This window comes from Mirounga angustirostris, unplaced genomic scaffold (genome assembly GCF_029215605.1).
Source record: "Mirounga angustirostris isolate CCGP_5_RB_7025 unplaced genomic scaffold, mMirAng1.0.hap1 SCAF_3, whole genome shotgun sequence".
Classification (NCBI taxonomy): Eukaryota; Metazoa; Chordata; class Mammalia; order Carnivora; family Phocidae; genus Mirounga; species Mirounga angustirostris.
In genome coordinates, this window is record NW_026991711.1 from 63734413 (window position 1) to 63758840 (window position 24428).

Below are 24428 nucleotides of genomic sequence, written 5' to 3' on the forward strand. Positions count from 1 at the left end.
GCTGGACTTAGGATGTGATAGCATAACAAAGCTTCATTGCTCAGCTGAAGAGCTTTGAGGCAATCTCAGAAATTCTGTTACATATTTAAAATTTAAAGATATTTTTAATCATAAAGACCATTATTTCTGACTCATAAAAATGGGCAGTGCTGACTCAGTTGTTACCTTCCTTCAATGCTGGGTTGTTTTTTACATAAATTTGATAGAAACCACACAGCTTTTAACAGATGACCTTTTCTTTGAGAAATGTCTCATTTCACTTTGTTCTTTGGGAAGGAAAATTGAATGCCATTTACTTTGTACCTAAAGCTCCTATAAATGCTCATACATTCCTCCATTATTCTAAGAAAATATTTTTTAAAAGCTTTTATTTATTTATTTATCTGAGAGAGAGAGAGGGTGCACGCATGTGCGGAGGTATGTGTGCAGAGGATGAGGGAGAGAGAGAATCTTAAGCAGACTCCACACTCAACATGGAGCCCAACTCGAGGCTCTCTCTCACGACCCTGAGATCATGACCTGAGCCAAAATCAAGAGTCGGGCGCTTAACTGACTAAGCCGCCCAGGCACCCCAAGAAAACCATGTTTATTTTTTTTCTTTCAGTAAGAAACAGTTTATTAGGAAAACATTTTTATATGTTCATTTTTTCCATTTCAATTTCCTTTACCTTGAAATGAGAAAAGCCCTAAAAGATGAGTTATATATTTATATCAGCTTTTTTTGTAAGAATTTCTAATTGATGGCAAGATATGGACTGAGGACTATGGTCCTCAGTCACCAAAGCTCCTACTCTGGTTGAAATACTAGAATTTCATCACTTCACCAACCAACTTTTACCAGTGTGTTTGGAGGAGGGGGTAGTGGTGGTGGTGGTGAGCACACATGTTAACTTCTTAATTTCCCTTTTTTTTTAAAAGAAAAAAAGCATTTCCACATGAATGCATTGTTACTAGGGTGGCCCAAAGCACCTGGTACTTTACAGAGCAGAAGGGCTCTGCCAGGATTCTAGGTACATGGTACAAAATGTGCCAAGTTTGTTTCATCTATCCTCCCAATATATCCATCTCTCCAGCACCACTGGATTACTTCAAAACAAATCCAAGAAAGAAAGACAAATACCATATGACCTCACTTATACATGGAATCTAAAAAAAAAAACAAAAAAAAAACCCCTAAAAAACTAAACAAACAAAAACCCCCAAGACCTACCAAACAACCAACAAAAAAATGAGCTCATATACCATATGATCCAGCAATTGCACTACTGGGTATTTACCCCAAAGATACAAAAGTAGGGATCCGAAGGGGTACGTGCACCCCGATGTTTATAGCAGCAATGTCCACAATAGCCAAACTGTGGAAAGAGCCAAGATGTCCATCGACAGATGAACGGATAAAGAAGATGTGGTATATATATACAATGGAATATTATGCAGCCATCAAAAGGAATGAGATCTTGCCATTTGCAACGACGTGGATGGGACTGGAGGGTATTATGTTGAGTGAAATAAGTCAAACAGAGAAAGACACGTATCATATGATCTCACTGATATGAGGAATTCTTAATTGTAGGAAACAAACTGAGGGTTGCTGGAGTGGGGGGTGGGGTGGGAGGGATGGGGTGACTGGGTGATAGACACTGGGGAGGGTATGTGCTCTGGTAAGCACTGTGAATTGTGCAAGACTGTTGAATCTCAGATCTGTACCTCTGAAACAAATAATGCAATATATGTTAAGAAAAAAAAAAGAAGAAGAAGAAGGTAGCGGGAGGGGAAGAATGAAGCGGGGGAAATCGGAGGGGTAGATGAACCATGAGAGACGATGGACTCTGAAAAACAAACAGGGTTCTAGAGGGGAGGGGGGTGGGAGGATGGGTTAGCCTGGTGGTGGGTATTGAGGAGGGCACATTGTGCATGGAGCACTGGGTGTTATGCACAATGAATCATGGAACACTTCATCTAAAACTAATGATGTAATGTATGGGGATTAACATAAGAATAAAAAAAAAGAGCTCATAGATTCAGAGAACAGATTGGGTTGGGGATGGGGTGTGGGTGAAATGGGTGAAGGGGGTCAAAGGTAAAAACTTCCAGGTATAAAATAAATAAGTCACAAAGCTATAAAGTATGGCATGGTGACTATAGTTAATAATACTGTATTACAGGGGTGCCTGGGTGACTCAGTGGGTTAAGTGGCTGCCTTCAGCTCAGGTTATGATCGAGCCCCATGGCACTCCCTGCTTGGCAGGGAGTCTGCTTCTCCTTCTCCCTCTGCCCTTCCCCCCTCACTGTGTGCACTCTCTCTCTCTCTTACTCTCTCTCTCAAATAAATAAAATATTCAGTAATAATAATACTGGATTACATATTTAAAAGTTGCTGCGAGAGTGGATCTTAAAAGTTCTCATCATAAGAAAAAAATTTTGTAACTATGTGTGGTGATAGATGTTAACTGGACTTACAGTGGCAATTTTTTGTAATGTATGTAAATATTGAATCATTGTGTACACTTGAAACTAATATAAAGTGTTTATTAATATAGTTGGACATATTAATACAATAGGTAAATATTAATATCTGCCATATTTGTTACAGTTTTCTCTCTGTTGCTCTTGTTGCCATCTTTTTTCTTTTCCTTCCTTCCTTCCATCCTTCCTTCCTTCCATCTTTCCTTCCTTCCTACCTTCCATCCTTCCTTCCTTCCTTTCTTCCTTTCTCTTTTTTTTCTTTTGTATCTTTTACTGTTTTACTGCCTTCTCAGTTTTTAATTATGTCTTTTATAGGATTTTATGATTCATTTCCTCACCTATCTTAGCATGTCAATTATTTTTCTTTTATTACTTTTTTAAGTAGTTGTTCTTGAGTTTGCAATAAATATTTGCAAATAATCCAAGACCGCTTTCTAATAACATTATAACATTTAATGTGTAGTACAAGTAACTCAGCAGAATATAGCCAATTCTTTCCTCCTATCCCTTGCGTCATTTATTTAACTTATTTACTAGTTGTAATTACCATATCCTTTGTTGCTATCATTATATTGAACAAACTGTCATCTGTTAGATCAATTAAGAATAAAAAAATAAAAGGTTTTATTTTACTTCATATATTCCTTCTTTAATGATATATTCTTTTTAAAATTTAAATCTGAGTTAGTGACATATTTTTTTACTTCTTCCTGAATAATTTTTTTAATGTTTCTTCCAAGGCAGGTCTACCAGCAAAAAATTTCCTCAATTTTTATTTGTCTGGAAAAGTCTTCATTTCTCCTTCACTTTTGAAGGATAATTTCACTGAATACAATATTCTAGGTTGATGAGTTTTTTAAATTTCTTTCAACAATTTAAATATTTTACTCTCCTCTCTTGAATGTGTTCTGCAGAGAAGACTGATATGATTCTTATTCTTCCTCCTCTATATGTAAAGTGTTCTCCCCTGGCTTCTTTGTTTTTGATTTTCTGAATATAATATACCTTAGTGTAGAGTTTTTGATATTTAACTTCCTGGGTGTTTTTCTAGGCTTTTCTAAGTTTCCTGGATCTGTGGCTTGGGTCTATTAGTACTTTGGGGAAACTCAGTCATAATTGCTTCAAACATTCCCTCTGTTCCTTTCTCTTTCCTCTCTTTGTGATACTCCCATCGCATATATGTTTATCTTGTGTAATTGTCCCCAAATTCTTCAATATTCTGTTCTGTCTTTCGAATTCTTTTTTCTATTTGCATTTCAGTTTTGAATATTTCTATTGCCATTATTGCAAGCTCATTGACTCTTTCCTTGGCCATGTCTGATCCACTGATGAACTTATCAAAGACATTTTTCATTTTTGTTAAAATGTTTTTGATTTCTTTTGATTCTTTTTTAGCATTTCCATCTCTTTGTTTACTTTATTAATCTGTTCCTGAATGTCGTAACCTTTCTTCAATGGATCCCTTAGCATATTAATCATAGCTATTTTAATTTCCAGTCTGATAATTCCAACATCTCTCCTGTATCTGAGTTGGGGTCGATGTTTGCTCTGCTGTTTTGTTCAAACTGTGTATTTTTTGCTTTGTTTGGTTTGTTTTGTTTGTTCTTTAGTGTGTCTTGAACATTTTATTGAAAGCCAGACAGGATGTACTGGCTAGAGGTAGATGAAGTAAATAGACCTTTAGCATGAGGTTTTATATGTATCTCATTAAGAGTTAGGCTGTGTTGATTGTTTGAGGTGTTTGTAGGTGTCTGAGGCTAAAATTTCCAAATATATCCTTGTTTTTTTCCCCCATTGTCCTTGTGTTTCCTTAGAGACTTCCTTCTGTGTTCTCCTGTAGAGATCCCATTCTTCTTCTTTTTTTTAAGATTTATTTATGTTTGAGAGAGATGGGGGGAGGGGCAGAGGGAGAGGGAGAGAGACAATCCTCAAGCAGACTCCCGGCTGAGCCTGGAGCCCGACTTGAGACTCTATCCCAGGACCCTGAGATCATGACCTGAGCTGAAATCAAGAGTCAGTTGCTCAACAAACTGAGCCACCCAGACACCCCAGAGATCCCATTCTTTTATTGAACCTGGTCTGTTTCTTTCATAAGTGTTTCTCAGGGTTTTGCTTTTATTTTTATTTTTGCTTTTAATCCCCTTAGGCTAGAGAGACCCGGCATTGGGCATTTCCCTTCCCCACATGGACGGGTAGAAGGGGCTAATGTTGGGTGTTTCCCTTCTCCTATGCTGAAAGCAGAGCAGGATGGATTTGGGTATTTTTATTTCTCAGGTTAGTTAGGTTATAGTAAAACCCCAGGCAGTTAGGCTCTGGTAAAAGCCAGATGCCATTTCGAAATGGCCGATTTTCCATCCATCTATCAGAATAAGGGGACTTTTTTTCTGACCTCACTGTGAGACCTTAGTAGGGCTCTTAAAGATAAAACTCACAGAAGTGTGGGATCCCCCTTAAGACTGGGCCAGACTGGGGTTTTACTCTTAGACTTGGCCACAATGAACATCAAGAAAATCATCAGCTGCAATTTTTGTTTTTCTACCATGGTACCAGTGCCCATGGAAGTTTCCGCTTTAGGTTTCTACTCCAGCGAGCTGTGATCTCTGTGTTGGCTTGTCTTCCAAATTTGCCCCATGTATTGTACAGATGGAGGTTACTGTGATTTGTCCTGCATAACCAACCACCCCGACCTGCATGTACACTGGCAGGCTAAAGAATGTTGTTTGTGAGACATTACGTCTGCATGAGTGACCTTGGGAGGCTGATTAGTTGACATTAGCTGGCCTCCAGGTCAGAACTGGCCCTTCTGGTCTGGACGCTAAGAGCTGGAAATCTTGCCTTACATCCCCTCCGGCTCCAGGCTGGACTGGCCACACCCAGAATGGAATCTGGGAAGGGAGGCAAACACATATGGCCCAGGTTCCTTAAATATGTAAAGGCATGATAATATAGGAATGTGGTTCCCTCCAAACTGCACGTAGCAAACAAATGTTTAACTCCAAACCCTGTCATTTGCCCTATAATTATGGTCCTTATGGGATGGTCAGTTGGAGTCTCACCTGAGGGGAATATGCTATATCCAGACCTGTCAATCCCAACTCTAGCCTGGTTGTCTCCACAGGGCTTCCCCAGCTGATGAGGTTGGATGTGGTAACTACCCAATTTGACGTAACTATCTTATTCTCCTTTACTGTTTACTATTGCCCTCATCAATGCACAGATTACCCTTTTCTTCTTTCTGTTTCCATTAGATTTTTTATAATATCAATAAAGTGGTTTTTCCCCTTTGAAACTGAGAGTACAGCTGCTGTGAATCTTTTCTCTGGAATATCCCATGACCTCAGTTCTCTGATGTATCAAATTTTCAATTTGTTCAGTTTACTTCTCCCTGTACGGACAAACATGATGACTTCCAATCTCCTTCTCTACGAGATCGGAAACCAACTATTTAACTTTTTAAATAAAATATATGAATGTCAATAAGAATCAAGATTTTCTAGTGCAAGAAAAAAGTGAGAGCCTCTGTGTCATCCCTCAAAAATAATAAACTTTCCCCCACCTGGGGTCTTCATATAAGTTGACCCTCTGCTTTAAAAATTCTTTCCATGGGGCGCCTGGGTGGCTCAGTTGGTTAAGCGACTGCCTTCAGCTCAGGTCATGATCCTGGAGTCCCGGGATCGAGTCCCGCATTGGGCTCCCTGCTCAGCAGGGAGTCTGCTTCTCCCTCTGACCTTCCTCCTTCTCATGCTCTCTGTCTCTCATTCTCTCTCTCTCAAATAAATAAATAAAATTAAAAAAAAAAAAATTCTTTCCATGACAACCTGCCACTCCTCTTCAGGTCACATCTTAAATGACACTTCATCAAGGGTACTTTTCCTAACAATTCAGATTAATATTGTTTGAAAATTTATATATTTTCTTTTTTTTTTTAAAGATTTTATTTATTTATTTGACAGAGAGAGACAAAGTGAGAGAAGGAACACAAGCAGGGGGAGTGGGAGAGGGAGAAGCAGGCTTCCTGCGGAGCAGGGAGCCTGATGTGGGGCTCGATCCCAGGATCCTGGGATCATGACCTGAGCCGAAGGCAGACGCTTAATGACTGAGACACCCAGGCGCCCCTGAAAATTTATATATTTTCACATCAACCTGTATTTCTTCATTTTAGATGAGCAATGATGATAATATTTATGTACAATATCTATTTAAAGGCTTTCTCTCTAAGGGCACCTGGGTGGCTGAGTTGGTTAAGCGTCTGCCTTCAGCTCGGGTCATTATCTCAGGGTCCTGGGATGGAGCCCTGCATTGGGCTCCCTGCTCAGCAGGGAGTCTGCTTCTCTCTCTCTCTCTGCTCATGCTCTCTTTTTCTCTCTGTTTCTCTCAAATAAATAAAAAAAAATCTTAAAAAAAAATAAAGGCTTTCTCTCCCAATAGACTGTGAAACCAGGGACTGTGTCTCTTATTCTCCTTTGAATCATCTGTACACAACATACTTCCATGGCACGCCATAAAGAATCAACACACAATTGCACGTAGGAATGTGTGAGTGAACAAGTGGGTGCTATTCCTATTTCCAAAAGGGGCAGAGGATATCATATTAGTCACTCTAGAAAGAAAGTTATCATCCCCTATTTTTTTTTAAAAGACAGCAATGCAAATTTTGCCCAAAATATTCCATTCAATAAATGTAAGCTTCAAAACGTAATACTCTTCAATTTATTACATTTGATTAAACATGAGAGTGAAAATAGGTTTCACAAGTCCAGGCATATCAGAAATAAAATCATAATTTAAACATTCTTTTATTGAATAATTCCAAGATATTTACTGTATTCCCCTCAAAGGTGCAGCAGATATAAGTTCATCTTATAATTGAATTTGAATCCTGACAGTTACTGAGGCACAAGAAGGAGTAACGGGAATCCCTATAAAGTTTCTCAGAGATTTTCCATGGCTCTATTTTTCCCACTCAACTTTCTTCAAACATTCATTAATGAACACCTCTGCAGAAGGTGTTCTAATTAGTGACTTAAAAAACAAACAAACAAACAAAAAACAACTGTGTTCAGGGGGCACCTGAGTGGCTCAGTCAGTTAAGTGTCTGACTCTTGATTTTGGCTCAGGTCATGATTTCAGGTCCTGAGATCAAACCCCACATCAGGCTTCCTGTTTAGTGTGGAGTCTGCTTGAGATTCTCTCTCCCTCTCTCTCTGCCCCTCCCTTGTTTGTGTGTGTGCTCTCTCTCTCTTTCTCAAATAAATAAATAAAATATTTTAAAAACTGTGTGCAGTATGCTTTGCTCAGAGATTGCTGTTTGTTGATTCATGTGCTCCAGAGGGTAGTTACCTACCAAGGAGAAATTGCACTAATGAAGACAAACCCAAAGCAAGGCATAAAGAAATAAGACACAAAAAAATCAGATCTGTATTTAAGGCTTTGAAGACACCATTTGTTTTCTATTTATCCTGGGAAAATACATTTCTCTCCAAAAATATACAGAGCCATCATAAGAATGAACAGAACCAAGGGACACCTGGGTGGCTCAGTTGGTTAAGAGTCTGCCTTTGGCTCAGGTCATGATCCCAGGGTCCTGGGATCGAGTCCCACCTTGGGCTCCCTGCTCAGTGGGGAGTCTGCCTCTCCCTCTGCCTGATGCTCCCCCTGCTCGTGCTCTCTCTCTCTGACAAATAAACAAATAAATAGAATCTTAAAAAAAATGGACAGAACCAAAATTAAAACAAATTATAGATGCTTTTATAGTTACATTGCATGCTATTTATATGATCATCTCTGATCTTACTTTACAATGTCATGTGAATATATTTTATGTCCTGTAGGTTGCAAATGAGAAATATTATTTGCAAAAAATACAGTATGCACCCCATAGAAGAAAAGATACCTAGGATGTAGTACTAGATTTGCCAAGTAAATACGATCCAAAAACTAAGCAGAAGTTTAATCAAAACATCAAAAATTTAGGCTAACATTAGTTATATATTGGACTCATTTATTCATATGATAGAAAACTGTGTATGATAAAATTAATGAAATATATCTACATTAATCAATTTAGATAAACATCAACAGCATAATATCAAAAGAAAAAGCATATCATGGTAAAATAATATTTATGTATATGTGAAAAACAAAAGAAAAAAATTATAGGTATCATTCATATATAGTAAAGTATGAAATCAAGAAAATGTAGCACACCGATTTTAAGGAAGAGAGAAAGAATGGAGGGGAGGGCCTTACCTAAGTTTGTAACTTTTACTCTTTTTAAAAATGCAAAAATAATTTTAATGTTAATATGATAAAATATTAATGTCTGCTTAATCTAAGCAGTGGATATAGTGGTAAATGTTAGATTATTTCTATATAATTGAAATATATCTACCTATCTTAAATACATAGATTTTTAAAAAATTAAAATTTTCCACTCATAATTAGCACTCATTTTGCACTCATTTTTTTCTTAATAATTCAGTCTAAGTCAAGGAAACAAAGCAAATAACTTGGCATAGAAAGCATTCCTTTATAAACTTTAGAATACTGTTATTTATTTAAATGTAACCAGATTTCTGGCTTCATTTAAATCCATTTTTTAGAAGTTGAAATGTAGACACATCTTGAATGGAATACAAATGTTATGTAAAACTTATGAACTCCTCCTTAGTGACTCCCACTTATTTGAAGTACAAATTACATAAGGGTTTTGTAGATCTTTAAGAATGGCACATTATGGTACATTTTAAAATAGCATTTCTGGGGTGCCTGGGTGGCTCAGTGGGTTAAGCATCTGACTCTTGATTTTGGCTTAGGTCATGATGTCAGGGTCATGATCTCAGGGCCCACCTCCATGCTCAGCTCAGAGTCTGCTTAAGATTCTCTCCCTTTCCCTCTCCCTCCCCCTCTGCTTTTCCAGAACCCCCCACACTTGTACGTCATGCACAGGAGCTCTTTCTCTTAAATAAATAAATAAATAAATAAATAAATAAATAAATAAAATCTTTAAAAAATAACAAAATAGCATTCCTTGTTACATTTTATTTTGATTTTTCACAAAATTGAGTATTTACATAATATTTTATTTAAACTTAATGAATAAGCTTGAAATGGATTCATATGTTAATAGATTCAAATATACTTTGCAATTTATATCTCATACTTTAAAAATATTCCTATGCTTTAAGTTCTACTTATATCTTCAAATGCAAATTTTTTTTACAATTTTTGAAAAGGTAATGATCACGTGATTGGAGTTGGGCTGCCATTTTGAGTGTTCTTGGCATGGTCTAAATAAATTCTCATGAGCTGAAGCAAGACTTTAGGCACAGAAGCAGAAACCTACAAGTGCCTGGGGAGGGAAGCTGTCAGCCTGCTCTAAGAAACATATAGGCAGCTGCAGGTTAACCCAGATGTGGTCTTAGAAAGATGGGACATCAGCAGCATGTGGTTCAGTAATACAAGCACATGCTACAGTCTAGAAAAAATTATCAGAGGGTATAGAATGAAGATTAAACTTGCCTCAGTACCCAGAGACAACCAGAGTTACTGGTTTCTTGATCATTTTTTCCAGAGATAGTCCATGTAGAAGGAAAAATATATATGTGAGCATAGAGTATATATTTCATATATACTTCATATATACAGTTTAGTTTTCATGCAAATTATTGCATACTATACACATTGTTTAGTACTTTGCAATTTTATTTGAGACTATAGCGAAGGAAGTTGTCAGTAACAATATGTTTGGAGATGCCTTTTAAATTTTAAGCTACAGTATTCCTCTGTGTGGATGTATCAGACTTTGATCTGATCTGTTCCTTAATGCTGCACCTTTAGGTTGCTTCTACTTTTCCCATTTCAAAAAAAATATAATTTGCATATTTGCACATGAATGTTTGAAATATATGTGACTATATGTCTAATTCTCCAATTATTTGTGTCCAGATTTGAGTCTAAATTGTAGTTAGCATCAGTATGTAGTACATCAGAACTATCAGAAAGTTTGTTATTTTAGGGTAAAATCTGTTATATGACATTTCATTTTGCATTTAGAAACATTTATACACACGCATGCACATACGCATAATCAGAAATTCTATAATTAACTATCAAACATTAATAAGTCGCATGTGCTGACTAAAGATTTTTTTCCTAAAAGAGCTAAACTTGAGTTTTTTTTAAAAGGTAGCTGTTATAGAATTCTTTATAAAATGTTTATTTCTCTGATTTTTAAACATTAAAGATATTTAATATAATCCAACATTTTGGATGACTCAGGTTCATCAATATGAAATTCAATCATTGTGCTCTGTGCTAATACAGGCTAATTAGACACTTAAAACTTGTTGCCTCTGGGGGCACCTGGGTGGCTCAGTCGTTAAGCGTCTGCCTTCAGCTCAGGTCATGATCCCAGGACCCTGGGATCGAACCCCGCATCGGGCTCCTCACTCTGCGGGAGGCCTGCTTCCCCCTCTCCCACTCCCCCTGCTTGTGTTCCCTCTCTCGCTGTATCTATCTCTGTCAAATGAATAAATAAAAAAATCTTAAAAAAAAAAAAAAAAAAAAACTTGTTGCCTCTGTATTATGTGGTCCAGATCCTAATGATTCTTATGGTTAAACTTTCATAATATTTTTGAACATGTCTGCTATTTTTAGGTAATCTAATTCTTCATTAAATTACTGCAAATGTCTTTCAGAGCTTTCATGCATTTATTCAACAAATTGTTACCTATGTGTCAAACATGGTTCTAGATCCTTGGGATGCATTAATGAGCAAGTGGGGAGCCTCTCTGTCCTGATGGAGTTTATTTTCCACAGGGAAGTTAGATAATAAACATTTGCTGTCGTCTGGGATACTAGATAAATTGTTATTTACCCTGATTTAGTGGGTAATAAAGCTCCAGAACTTTGTTTGATAGAAAACCTTTCTCATAAAACAATGTATTTTAGTTTGACAACATTCTTTCTTTGATATTCCAGCCAAGCAGAATATGGTAGGAACATTTATATTGAAATATCTTGGGTGAGTATTAGAATCTCTTCTGTTTGACACCATAACTGCCAAAATTAGAGAAATGTGACCAGAAGCATTGCAGATTGTATTCATGGATTCTTATAGAACTCTTCATTTCTTTCTTTGACAAATACTTAGAAAGTAAAAGAAAGGAAAACTACTAAAGGCTAGGAACATTGTGTATTTTATCACTTTGGTTTTTATAAAAGTCCCATGAAACAGGTAATATTATTTTACAGATTTAAAAAAAAAATCCTGAAGCCTAAATAGATTTAATGGCTTTTCCAATGTCATACACCTAAGTGGGAGGGAGAGGTCTTCCAGGCTTCAGAATGCAAGATTTCTTCAATAAGCTGCAAATAAACTAATAAAGAATCTGGGTTTTTTTTTTTTTTTTTCTGGTACTATATATTGTGTGTCTACTGGGTTGATTGGTGAGTGGAACTGTGTGAGGGGGAGGCAGATGTAAACCTTCCACAGAAAGTTGGCAGCCTATCAGTTGGTCTGAGGGCCACAACAAATGTAGGGCTTTATAGTCATAAAATTAGTATTTCCCAAGTATAGACATAACTCTAGGGAGTTTCTACCACTGTCTCTGGGATGCAATTCAACTATGATCTGGCTGATTTATATATACAGAAATATTCATTCACCAACATGAGCATTCTATGTCTGCTTCCCCCCTGTGAATTACTCTACATATTTACTCTATAATTACAAATTGATTTTCTGATGGAAGAATAGTAAAAGCCCTTTTTCTGATCTATTTCCAAACTAAATGAGAAGATGCTGTTTCCTAGAGATCCCCAGAAATTAATAACACTTAAAAATCATATGTCAAGTTGTAGCTATGACTTCTTATGGATAAGTAAAGAAATAGTTTGTAAGTTTTCTTTTTCCTAATTTTCAATGAATATAAAATTCACTAGGAGATAAAATTCATCCTCAAATTCATACTTAGGCATAAAAATATCCACCACCTTCTTTAAAAGAAACTACGTATTTTTAATAAGTATTTTCCCACAACAGTTTTTAACTAAAATACTCACCAATTAGCAATTTTAATTATAATAATAATAGTAATAATAAATACAGTTTTGGGGTGATTTGTATGACTAGACTTAAAACTTAATAGATTATCTCATTTAACACTTACTCAATATACCTGTTAATCAAGGTATCTATAAGCTAATTCTAAGTAAAGTGGACCCTACCTACACCCCCCCCTCAAGTGGCAGCCAGAAAAAGCAATGGTACCTTATCATTCCCTCTTTCTGACACCCATGCATCTACTGATTGGTCCAAGTGTAGATTTGTGCCTCAACATTCAGTCCAAATCTTAACAAGTCACCAATAATTCTGTATTTTGGCAAAGTACGAACTGAGATAGTTACATGTCTTAGTCTTGGAAATGAGCTAGAACATATTAAGAGAGAAATCACGTCAGTGGGTTTAGTAGATTTATAGTCATGAAAAAAAAACCAACCAACCTGGGAACCTATGTCATGTTATACACAATTTAAAGTAAGGTCAAAGTTGGAAACTATCAGTAAGTAAGAGTTATTTGGTGGAAGCTGAGTAAATGAAAACAACGAATTAGATATATATATATATGAACGAGAAAACACAGAAGAGAGAAAGAATAATCTGAAAAGAAACGGCCTTACATAAGACTTCTCGGTTCAAGAGTTCAGTTGCCTTGGATTAAGAATTAGCCTCTTGCTCATCCTCCCTAATGAAGACAAGAGGTACTGCAAATTCTTTCCATGGATCTTCTTCCTCTCTTTATTATTCAAGGATTATTTTTCAAAACAAACCCACCCTGACTCAGCCCTAAGACAGATATTATTATCCTTATTGACAAAAGAGAATTTGAGATTTAGAGTGTTAACAAAGTTTTCTAAGGTTTTGTAGTTCAAAAGAGGCAGAGAGAATATTTGAATTAAAGTCTCTCTGCCTCCAAATTCTGCACACCAAACTACTACATTTAACTTTTTCCCCATTGTGCACTGTTCCTACTCTTCTTTATTGAAACCTTGATTTAGACTAGTGAACATGAGTTTGAAAATTAATTATAGTTTTCCACAGAATGTTGCTGAAATTTACTAAATCAACTGTTGCTTATACACAAAAAAGCAGAAGTGCTTGTTGAATGTAGAATGTACTAATTCAGCTGAATTATGACATCATATTAATTTCAAAGATTATATTTAACAGGAACCTTTCAATTAGAATGCCACTAAACCTAAATAAAATGTATAGATATTTTTATACTTCTTTATTAACAGAACTAACTAGTTGGTCTCTGGTGTGGAGGGCTCATTAAGATGTATCTTTATCTTGAGGGAATGAGGAGCTTCTCAGATTAGAACTAATCCTAAGGAAACAGAGAAACAGTCAAAAAGAAAGCAAGCCTCGATCCTCAAGTAATCCAGGGTAGAATATGCGGTTGGTGTAATTATAGATTTTCTCAATCTAGGCACTATTGGCATTTTAGACTGGTAATACTTTGTGGCAGGGGCTGTCCTGTACATTGTAGGACACTCTATGGCACTAGATGTCAGCAGCAATTTCCCCTGGGATGGGGCAAAATCACCCCTGGTTGAAAACCACTCTATCTGATGGGTTTTCATAGCAAGCTATGAATGGCACATGTATGAGTTCTATAAAGAAAAGAGTGTACAGGTTAGGACTAGATGCATCATTTCACTTTTACCAATGGGAGAGGGAACATTCATGAGACACAGTTCTGCTGAGGGGGAGAGGAATTTGGGGAGCACTGCCCACCTCTCCAGGAAACATAAGGCTGTTACCACGCTTTGAAAAATCCCAGACATGACGGTCTGTTCTGTAGTGGTGATTCTTATAAGAAGACAACTCAACTGTTCACTTTGTGCTGGTAGGAAGGGAATTCATGGATCTTGGAGAATAGAGCTACAAATATTATAAATAAAAATGGTACTTTGGGAAGATGCTGGGACAGCAGATGCTAGGATCTAGATATCCTCTATGAATGTGCTGCACATCTTCTGGAAACACTATAAAACTGTTGAGGAAAACACTGAACATATTTGCAATAACCACTTGGAGAAAAATAAAAGCAATATCCAGAGCATTACTTTTTTCTATCGTTTTAGTTGTAATTTTTATATATTTGTTCAATGATGATAATGAAGATTTAAAAAAAGATCCTTGATTTATTACTGCCTAGTTTGAGTATTTTGCAAGTGCACAGAAGTACAAAAACAGTTTGTACTATTTAACATCCCATCCCATGGTACGTTTATTGTTTTGTGTTTTACTTTATGTACTATATAAATGGCATATCCCTCATTTTTAAAGATCTAGCAACATTAATTTACATATACCCAAACATGTGTACTCTTCCTTCATGCTTTTCTGACTGCTCGGTATGTCTGAGATTCTTTATCTTCAGCCATTTAAGTATTCATTTTGGAGAAGATCTTTTGGAGAAGATTTAGAAGACCTTCTAGATCTTCTTTCTAGAAGATCTTCTATAATGAATTATTTCAATGTAAAATTACTTCCATCATTTTAGAGGGTATTTTCACTAAATATAGGTTTCTGGATGGTCAGGGTTGTTATTGATGTTTACTTTCAGTATTATAAAGATGTTGCTTTATTATGTGCTGGCTTCTGTGGTTGTTGATACAATTTAACCATCAGTCTTGTTTTTCCTTTGAAGATGACTTTTTTCTCTGACTACTTAAAAACATGTTCCCTTTGTCTTTGCATATGCATCTAGGCATATCACAGGACTATGATATGTCTAGATGCAGTTAACTTTTTATTTCTCTAAATTGGGTTTTACTAAGCTTTACAAACTTATAAGTTGATAACTTTCATCTGATTTAAAAAATTCTAGACCAGCATTTCTCCAAATACTGCTTCTATCCCATGCTATCTATCCTCTCCTTCTGAGAAACAATTACAATTCAACTATTTGATCATGCTCCATATGTTTATTTTCTTATTTCTCTTTTTTTTCCTTATTTTTTCTCTCTCTGCTTTAGTATGTACAATTTTTATTAACCTGTCAATGAATTCACTAATTATTATGCTATATCTAATCTACTGTCAGATCAATTAATTAATGAATGACTTTACATATTTTCCTCAGATTTTTAAAAAATATATTAATCAGAGTTAGTTTGAAGTCTTCTTTATCCTAATTCCATCATCTGGATCATCTCTGGGTCTCTTTCTCTTGACTATTTTTCTCTGTACTGGCAAGCAGTTGAATCCAACACATTTTCCTGATCCTTTCGAGGTTTTGTTTTAGGCTTTTTAAAGGCACTCTCTGGTTTGTCCTTACTCCAAGGAACTGGTTCTTACTCTTATAAAATGATCTTGCTGAGTTTCAAGCTAAAGCTCAGGGTATTCATCAAATTCTTTCCACTGTAGCTGGGACCAATGCCGTCTTTCATCTCCCAAGTACCGTTTGGTTTCTGTGCTTTTTGCTAGGATCTCCACTTTTTAGAAACTATTCTATGCTAGGCCTTCCCAAATCTCCCCCAGTGCATTCACAGTTTAGGAGTTGGCCAAGGACCCAGGAGAATTTGTGTGACACTTTGGAGGCTCCTTCTCCATGTCTCTCATTACTCTCCTACTAATCTAACCACTTGGGCACCTTGGAACTCCTTCTCTTTTCCCTCTGCCTAGTGAAACTGCCACTCTCATCTTGGACTCTATGTAGCAACATAGTAATTGGAAAATGACCTTGGAGGAAAGCTGGAATGCATACGGTCCTAACCTCCAATGCTTCCTTCATTCAAAAACCATAATCCTGCATTGATTGCTTTCCAATACCAACAAGCAGTCATTGTATACATTTTGGCTCTGACAGCATTAAGGATCCAAGACATGTCTTTTAATATGCCAGGGCTTACATTGTTTGAGAATCTTACCCTCATGTGGTTTGAAAAAAACAAGGTCTTCAGAGGAAAGAGATAAATACAAGGGGAAAAAAACGCTTTATATAGTGATAGAGAAATATTTTTTGGCATATGACTTGGATTCCAGACGTATTCAATCCAATCTCCAGTGGTTTTTTACATCTGCAGGATTATAAAAGAAAGATTAATAGTCACTGTTATGATTCCTAGGCACAACAAATTTTGAATGACCAAATAAAATTGATTAATATCCAGTAGATTTTACTTATTAAGCTATAGAGGTATTTTACTGATACTCTGTGAGAGACGATCTTTAAGAAAATAAATTTGAAAAGCTTAACCATCTTTATATTTGTATCCGGAGAATGCGAGTCACTGTCTTTTTTCTCCTCTATGGCATGAGTGCTTGGACTCAGGGTTGTTGTAATGCCATTCAGTACTGTCAGCCGCACCTCACAACACCCCAATGGGGAAATGTAAAATATCTTTCCATTTTGAAGGGAGGAAAGGAGGCTCAAAGAGCTGGTTTGCTTGTATAAAATATCAAACCTAGTTAGTGGTGAATAAAATAGTAAAAAACCCACATGTTTAAAATTTTCCATTGTAAGACCTTACAATGGAAATACGTAAAGACTTACGTATTTAACAAAGTTTTGTGTGTGTGAGTGTATAGGAAAGAGAAGTAGGGACAGGATCAAGGCGAGGAATAAAAGGCTTATAATTAACCACATAACTAGCGGACATTATCTAAACAGTAAATCCCAAAAGACTCATTAAGCTGGGTTTTATCAGAAACCTTCTTCTGAATCTCTAGCCCACAGTCTAAACAAAGATTCTGCCTTGCTTCAAGAGACTTCTGGGAAATTTCTACACAATACTGAGTAAGGGGCTGAGGCTTGTTTTTAATGAATGGTGTTACTTCAATTTTGAACTAGTCCTTTCACTTGTCTTTGGAATACTGTAAACTTTGTATTTTACCCTAATTACAAGAACAGATTCAATAAGATTTTTTTTTAAGATTTTTTTTTTAAATTTATTTGACAGAGAGAGACACACAAAGAGAGGGAACACTAGCAGGGGGAGTGGGAGAGGGAGAAGCAGGCTTCCCGCTGAGCAGGGAGCCGGATGTGGGGCTCAATCCCAGGACCCTGAGATCATGACCTGGGCGGAAGGCAGACGCTTAACAGCTGAGCTATGCAGGCGCCCCAAGATATTTTTTTCTTTACTCCTCTTTTTCCCTCTCCAGGAAACATTAATGATCTGGAAAAGAATCCAAACTCAGGCAGCAGGAAGATATTTAAAATATACGTTTCACCACCCTTTAGCTTTAAACTGGGAATTTTCAGCATAAAAATGATTGGATACGCAATATATGGGTATGCCTAATGAGAATACAGTGATGAGGCAAATTTAAATAGCTTTGTTTAAAGCCTGAATTGTAAACACAAAATATATTGTGGGGATGAATTTCAAGATCTTTAAAAAATATGCATGTATTCTCTCCCCTTTCCACCACCTGAGATTACAGATTCTCTTCGCAGCCGCAGAGTGCATAAGGCAGCACGAAGCATGCCATTCCGTGTACACAATCCCAGGCACATTTATTTGTTTATTTTTTACATTCTACATTAGTGAGTTAGACACACCCTGTTGCTCTAGTTCCTGGGGAAGATTGCTGGTTTTGGGTGGGAGGCTTGCGAAATGAAGAGATTTCAAAACTTCCAAAGTTGGCTTTGCAGCTGCGGCGCTCCGCCTTTCTTTAAAAATGGCAGCCTGAGCTGCTGCTCGTTTCTCTGGAAGGAAAGTACCCCCTGTCACAGAACGCTGAGGCCCCTGCTCATATGTTTCATAAGCCATTTCCATTAGGTTTCCTTTTCCTGGTGAAGGGTCTAACCTAATTGAAAAGTGTTTTGTTTTGTTTTTTTCTGGTGTAAGAAACTAAAAAGAGGATAACTTTTAGCAAAGTGTTTATATTGAATAATCAAAATTTTACAGGCAGGATGAATTTTGGAACTTGTCTAAGTCTCTCGTTTACACATAATGAAACTGAGGTGCTTATCAGTTCAATGATACACATCTACCTGGTAACAAAAGTCGACACTAAGACCCAATTTTTCTAACTCCGTTGATATTGCTCTTCACTTTATTTGAAATTTTTTTTAAGATTTTATTTATTTACTTGAGAGAGAGAGACAGTGAGAGAGAGAGAGAGACAGCACAAGCAGGGTGAAGGTCAGAGAGAAAAGCAGACTCCCCACTGAGCGGGGAGCACAATGCAGGGCTCTGTCCCCAGACTCCAGGATCATGACCTGAGCTGAAGGCGGAGGCTTAACTGACTGAGCCACCCAGGTGCCCCAATATTGTTCTTTACTTCAAAAACCAAGTAAGGTTCAAGAGGACCATGTTCCAACCTCCTTTTATTTTCAAAACTAAAATTACCCTTGTTTACATATAAAATACCCTTGAACATTTTGCTCCACTAATCAATTACATTATGATTAATTTTGGTAGATTTTAATGATTTTTTCTAATGAACTAATTAAGCATTCAAAAATTATGGTCTACAGAAATAGATTAGAAACTGCAAAGAGATAGTCATGCTTGCCATTTAACTTATTACATAACAAATACACACCAATTATGCAGCACACAGAAGATGCATGTTAACTATAAATATATTTAATAATTAAATATATGCAACATTTTGAAAAAAACTTACTTAAAACATGAAACTTCACTTTCAAAAACTTCACTGAGGAAGACAAACCATTTAAACAAATATAACAGAAAGTCCAATAAAATGAATTAATAAACACATCATTTATGTGGAAGTTGCAATAATAATGAATTGAAATGGGGATTTCAGAGTATTTACATGTAATCATACTTACATTCTTATAAATGAACTATTATTTAACAGTTCCAGTTCTGTATGATTGCAGAATGTATTTTAAATTTTTTCAGTTCCTGATGTAACTGTTAAATATCTGAAGTTTGACTAATTATTGAAAAAGTTGTCAGGAAGTATATAAAGGTTTGCAATATTTGATTCACATGGTACTGATTCACATGGAACTGATGAATAATCAAAGAATAAATATGAATACCCAAGCAACCCGTGTGAACTCATATTAAAGGATTCTTTTAGCACACCAAAGGTGATAGCAGGATAGATGATTGGAAAGGAGGCCAGTTAGATTTTGGCTGAGGTCCTTCGAATTCTACAGATGTTAATGTTTACCTCGGTTTTTATCACAAATCTAGAACTCAGCTTGAACCCCAGTAAGTAAAACTGAGTGCAAAATGTCCTGTATAGAATGGAATTGGTTTTTTGTACTAGACAGCCCAGTGGCTGAGTATTTTTCTTTTGTAATAAAAACAACCGTTTATCAAAGATTTACTCTTTTTCCAGGTAATGGGACTATCTCAACCAGTCATCATGATAATTCATCGAGATAAGTAAATTATGTCATCATTTTATAAGTAGTCACACAACTAGCAAATGGCAGAGATAAGATCTACCAAGAAAAAAAATAGGAAAAAAAATAAATGGACAATTGTCTAGTTAATTTTTATCTTAAAGATATCCTTATCACTTGCTCAGGAACAAGAAAATAACATTTCTCTTAGTTATCTGAATGAGGGGTCTATATAGGTTTTATATCACTTCTGATATATAGATCTATTATTGAAGGCTGTAAAATGTCTGTTGTTTAAATCTGGTCATATACCTCCTTTATGGTATATCACACTTCTAGAAGCCAACTTAGAAACCATCTAGTTTAATCTACTTATTTTCCACTCAGATGGAAAGAGAGAAAGAGATCGAGCCCCGTGTTGGGCTCTGCGCTCAGTGGAAAGTCTTCCTGGGGTTCTCTTTCTCCCTCTCCCTTTGCCCTCCCCTGCTCACATATGCATGTGCTCTCTTTCTAAATAAATAAATATTTTTTAAAAATAATGGTTTTAAGGAGAAATAATTCACATGCCATACAATTCATGCATTTAAAGGGTACTATACAATAGTTTTTATAGTCATATATTCACAGAAGTGTGCTACCATCACTAAAATAAATTTTAGAACATTTTCATCATCCCCAAGAAAACCTCATATCTATTAGTAGCGACTCCCCATTGTACCCAACCTCTGGCCCCAGCCATAGGTAATTACTACCCTACTTCTTGTCTTATATTTGCCAGTTCTGGACATTTTATGGAAATGAAATCATACAATATGTGATCTTTTGTCACTGGTTTCTGTCACTTGGCATAATATTTTCAAAGTTCATCTATATTATAGCATGCATCAGTATTTCATTTCTTTTTATTGATAAATAATATCCCACTGTATGGATATACTACATTTTTTAAAGATTTATTGATGTATTTTAGAGAGCGAGAGTGAGCACACGTGCACATGAGTGGGGGGAGGGGCAAAGGGAGAGGGAGAGAGAGAGAATCTCAAGCAGACTCTACACTGAGTGCAGAGCCCGAGACAAGCCTCAATCCCAGGACCCTGAGATCACGACTTGAGCTAAAATCAAGAGTTGGCCACTTAACTGATGGAGCCAACTGGGTACCCCTGGATATACTACATTTTTGATCAACTGTTCAGTTTGTTGGACATTTGGGTTGTTTACAATTTTTGGCTTTAATAAATAGTGCTGCTATGAACATTTATGTACCAGTTTTTGTGTGAACATGTCTTTTCATTCCAATTGGGTGTATATCTAAAAGTGGAATTGTTGGCTCATAAGTTAAGTCTAGATTTAAACCTTTGGAGAATGACTAGACTGTTTTCCAATGAATTGGAACATTTTATATTCCCATCAGCAACATATGAGAGTTCTAATTTCTCCACTTCATCTTCAACATTTGTTAATATCTTTTTTTGTTATAGCCATTCTAGTATATGTGAAGTGGTATCTCATATTTCTGATTTACATTTCTCTAATGGCTAATATTGTTGAATATCTTTTTATAGGCTTATTGGCCATTTGTATCTCTTCTTTGAAGAAATGTCTATTCTCATCCTTTACCTATTTTTAAATTGGGTCTTATGTCCTTTTATTATTGAATTATAAGAATATATATAAATATATATGTATATCCTTATATATTCTAGGTACAAGTCCCTTAACAGATCTGTGATTTGCAAATATTTTTCCCATTCTGTGGATTGTCTTTTCATTTTTGTGATGGTGTCCTTTGAAAACACGGTGGCATCTACTTCTGTTTTTGGGATTTTGTGTTTGTTTTTATTTGAGTATGTTTCTTGGTTTGTCTCTCTCTCTTTTTTCCCCCCCTTTGCTGGTTTGTTTTGTCTCTTGAGTTACACAGAGTGAAATCATATGGAATTTGTCTCTTTCTGACTTATTTCACTTAGCATAATACTCTCTAGCTCTATTCATGTTATTGCAAATGGCAAGATATCATTCTTTATTATGGCTGAGTAATATCCCATTAAAAATATATATGTGCCACATCTTCTTTATCCATTCATTAGTTGATGGACAGTTGGGCTGTTTCCATAATTTTGCTATTGTAGATAATGCTGCTATAAACACAATGGGCTTATATCCTTTTGAATTAGTATTTTTGTATTCTGTGGGTAAATACCTAGTAGTGCAATTGCTGGATTGTAAAGTAGTCCTATTATTGACTTTTTGAGGAAACTCCATACTGTTTTCCACAGTGGTTGCACCAGTTTGCGTTCCCACCAATAGTGCAAGAGGGTTCCCCTTTCTCCACATCCTCACCAACACCTGTTGTTTCTTGTACTGTTGATTTTAGTCATTTTAATAGGCATGAAGTAATATTTCATTGTAGTTTTGATGTGTATTTCCTGGATAATATGTGATGTTGAGCATCTTTTCATTTGTTTGTTGGCCATCTGGATGTCTTCTTTGGAAAAATGTCTTTTCACATCTTCTGCCCATTGTTATTTATTTAAGACAGAGAGAGAGTGGGGGGAGGGGCAGAGGGAGAGAGAGAGAATCTCAAGCAGACTAACCACTGAGTATGGGGTTTGATTCCCACAATGGGAATCACGTGGGGTTTGATTCCCACAATCCTGAGATCATGACCTGAGCTGAAATCATGAGTCAGTCATTTCACCAACTAAGCCACCCAAGCATGCTTCTTCTGCCTATTTTTTAAATTGTTTTATTTGTTTTTTGGCTGAAAAACATGGTGGCATCTACTTTTTTAAAAGATTTTATTTATTTATTTGAGAGAGAGAGCATGATAGAGACAGCACAAGCAGGTTGGAGGGCAGAGGGAGAGGGAGAAGCAGACTCCCCGCTGAGCAGGAAGCCTGATGCAGGACTTGATCCCAGGACCCTGGCATCATGACCTGAGCTGAAGGTAGGCACTTAACTGACTGAGCCACCGAGGGGCTCAGGGGTATCTTTTGCTTTTAAAAACTGCATTCCATACATAATATATGTGTGACTGATAGATGCCAAAGGAATGAAACAGACTGCATCCCTCTTATAAAATGTAGAGGTCAGGCCCAAGAATTTTATGGCATTCAAGACAGGACACAAAACTTAATAGTCAGTCATCACAGAACTCAGATCTAATGACCTTCAAAATTAATTTAGCATAATATATCATGCCTAAGGTATAGAGTAGTATGTCAAATCTAAAATTCAATATATAAATTCATATATATGCATATGTATATGTGAATGCATATATATATATATATGAGCTAACCATATACTCACATAGAATTACATAGAATAGAAAACTTATATAGAATAAATTACAAAACAGCTGACCCAGAGAGGCAAAAGGACTAATAACAAAACAAGGCACCCTGTGCATCTCTGCTGGAGATACTTTTACTAGGCATCTTAAGACCAACATAACTTTATGGAGTCAGGAAAGCTGTTAGTGGAACTAGAGGTCCACTGATTGGCTTGTTTTCTAGGTTTAGGTTACACCCTTCCTCTCCGAGTTCTGATTTATTTATTTATTTTTTAAAGTTTATTTAAGTAATCTTTACACCCCACATGGGGCTCGAACTCACAACCCTGAGATCAAGAGTCGCATGCTCCAGTGACTGAGCCAGCCAGGTGCCCCCGACCCTGTTCTGATTTATTTGAGTACAGGGACTTCAAAACCCAATTTGAAGGAAGAGAAGTAAACGAGGAATGAATGAGAGGAAAGAAAGACTTGAGTACTTATCCTCTTAAGGTGCCTCAATTCTCTCAGATTTAGTGTTTTGGGTTAGATTCCAAGAAGCTATTATACACACACACACACACTCACACACACACTATTGTGTGTACTTATTACTGCCCAGTATTAATTGATACTCAGCTCAAAGGAAAATATTTAAAGAAGCACCTGTGGTTCATTACTTTTTCCACAGAATCTAAAATCTATACTTCAGTTCTTATCACCCAAGATGAGAGTAACCATACTATAATGCATTGGTGCCCCATGAGAGCTTTTTTTACTGAATTGTATCTTTGACTTATTCCAATGTGAAGGATACTGTAAGGTGTGTCTGTATGTGTCCTGAAAAGACCCTTAAGTAGTGACATGCTGGTAAATGTTTGACAACTAGCTCCCCAGGGAGCAAAAAGCCCTCATTTATAGCATGTACTGATTCCCATGGTGTAAACTCTTCCAAGGGGCTGATTTCAAGACACCTAAGTGACATCACTGGCCTCAGGGTTGGGAAAAGATGCTTATAACGGAATCCTATGCAGTGGTTGAGCTGGTGTGAGTCAGCTCCTGACCACCACCTCCTTCAGGAGTAAGCATGCTTCTTACCTCATGGATACAGTCAATTACATGAGACCAAATTGTAGGCCTTGCATTTGTACCATGAAGCTTACAGCCAAACTGGAAGCTAATTTAAAACAACATGTGTAGGTCTTTATAGTATGCTTTTTGATATCTCATACCTAGGTCCATTTGTAAATCAATCCTTGTTTTTATCTCTTCTTTTACTCCTACTTTTGGTTTATTCCATCTTTCAAAATTCTATTTGTAAACTGTCTCAGTTATTTCCCAGA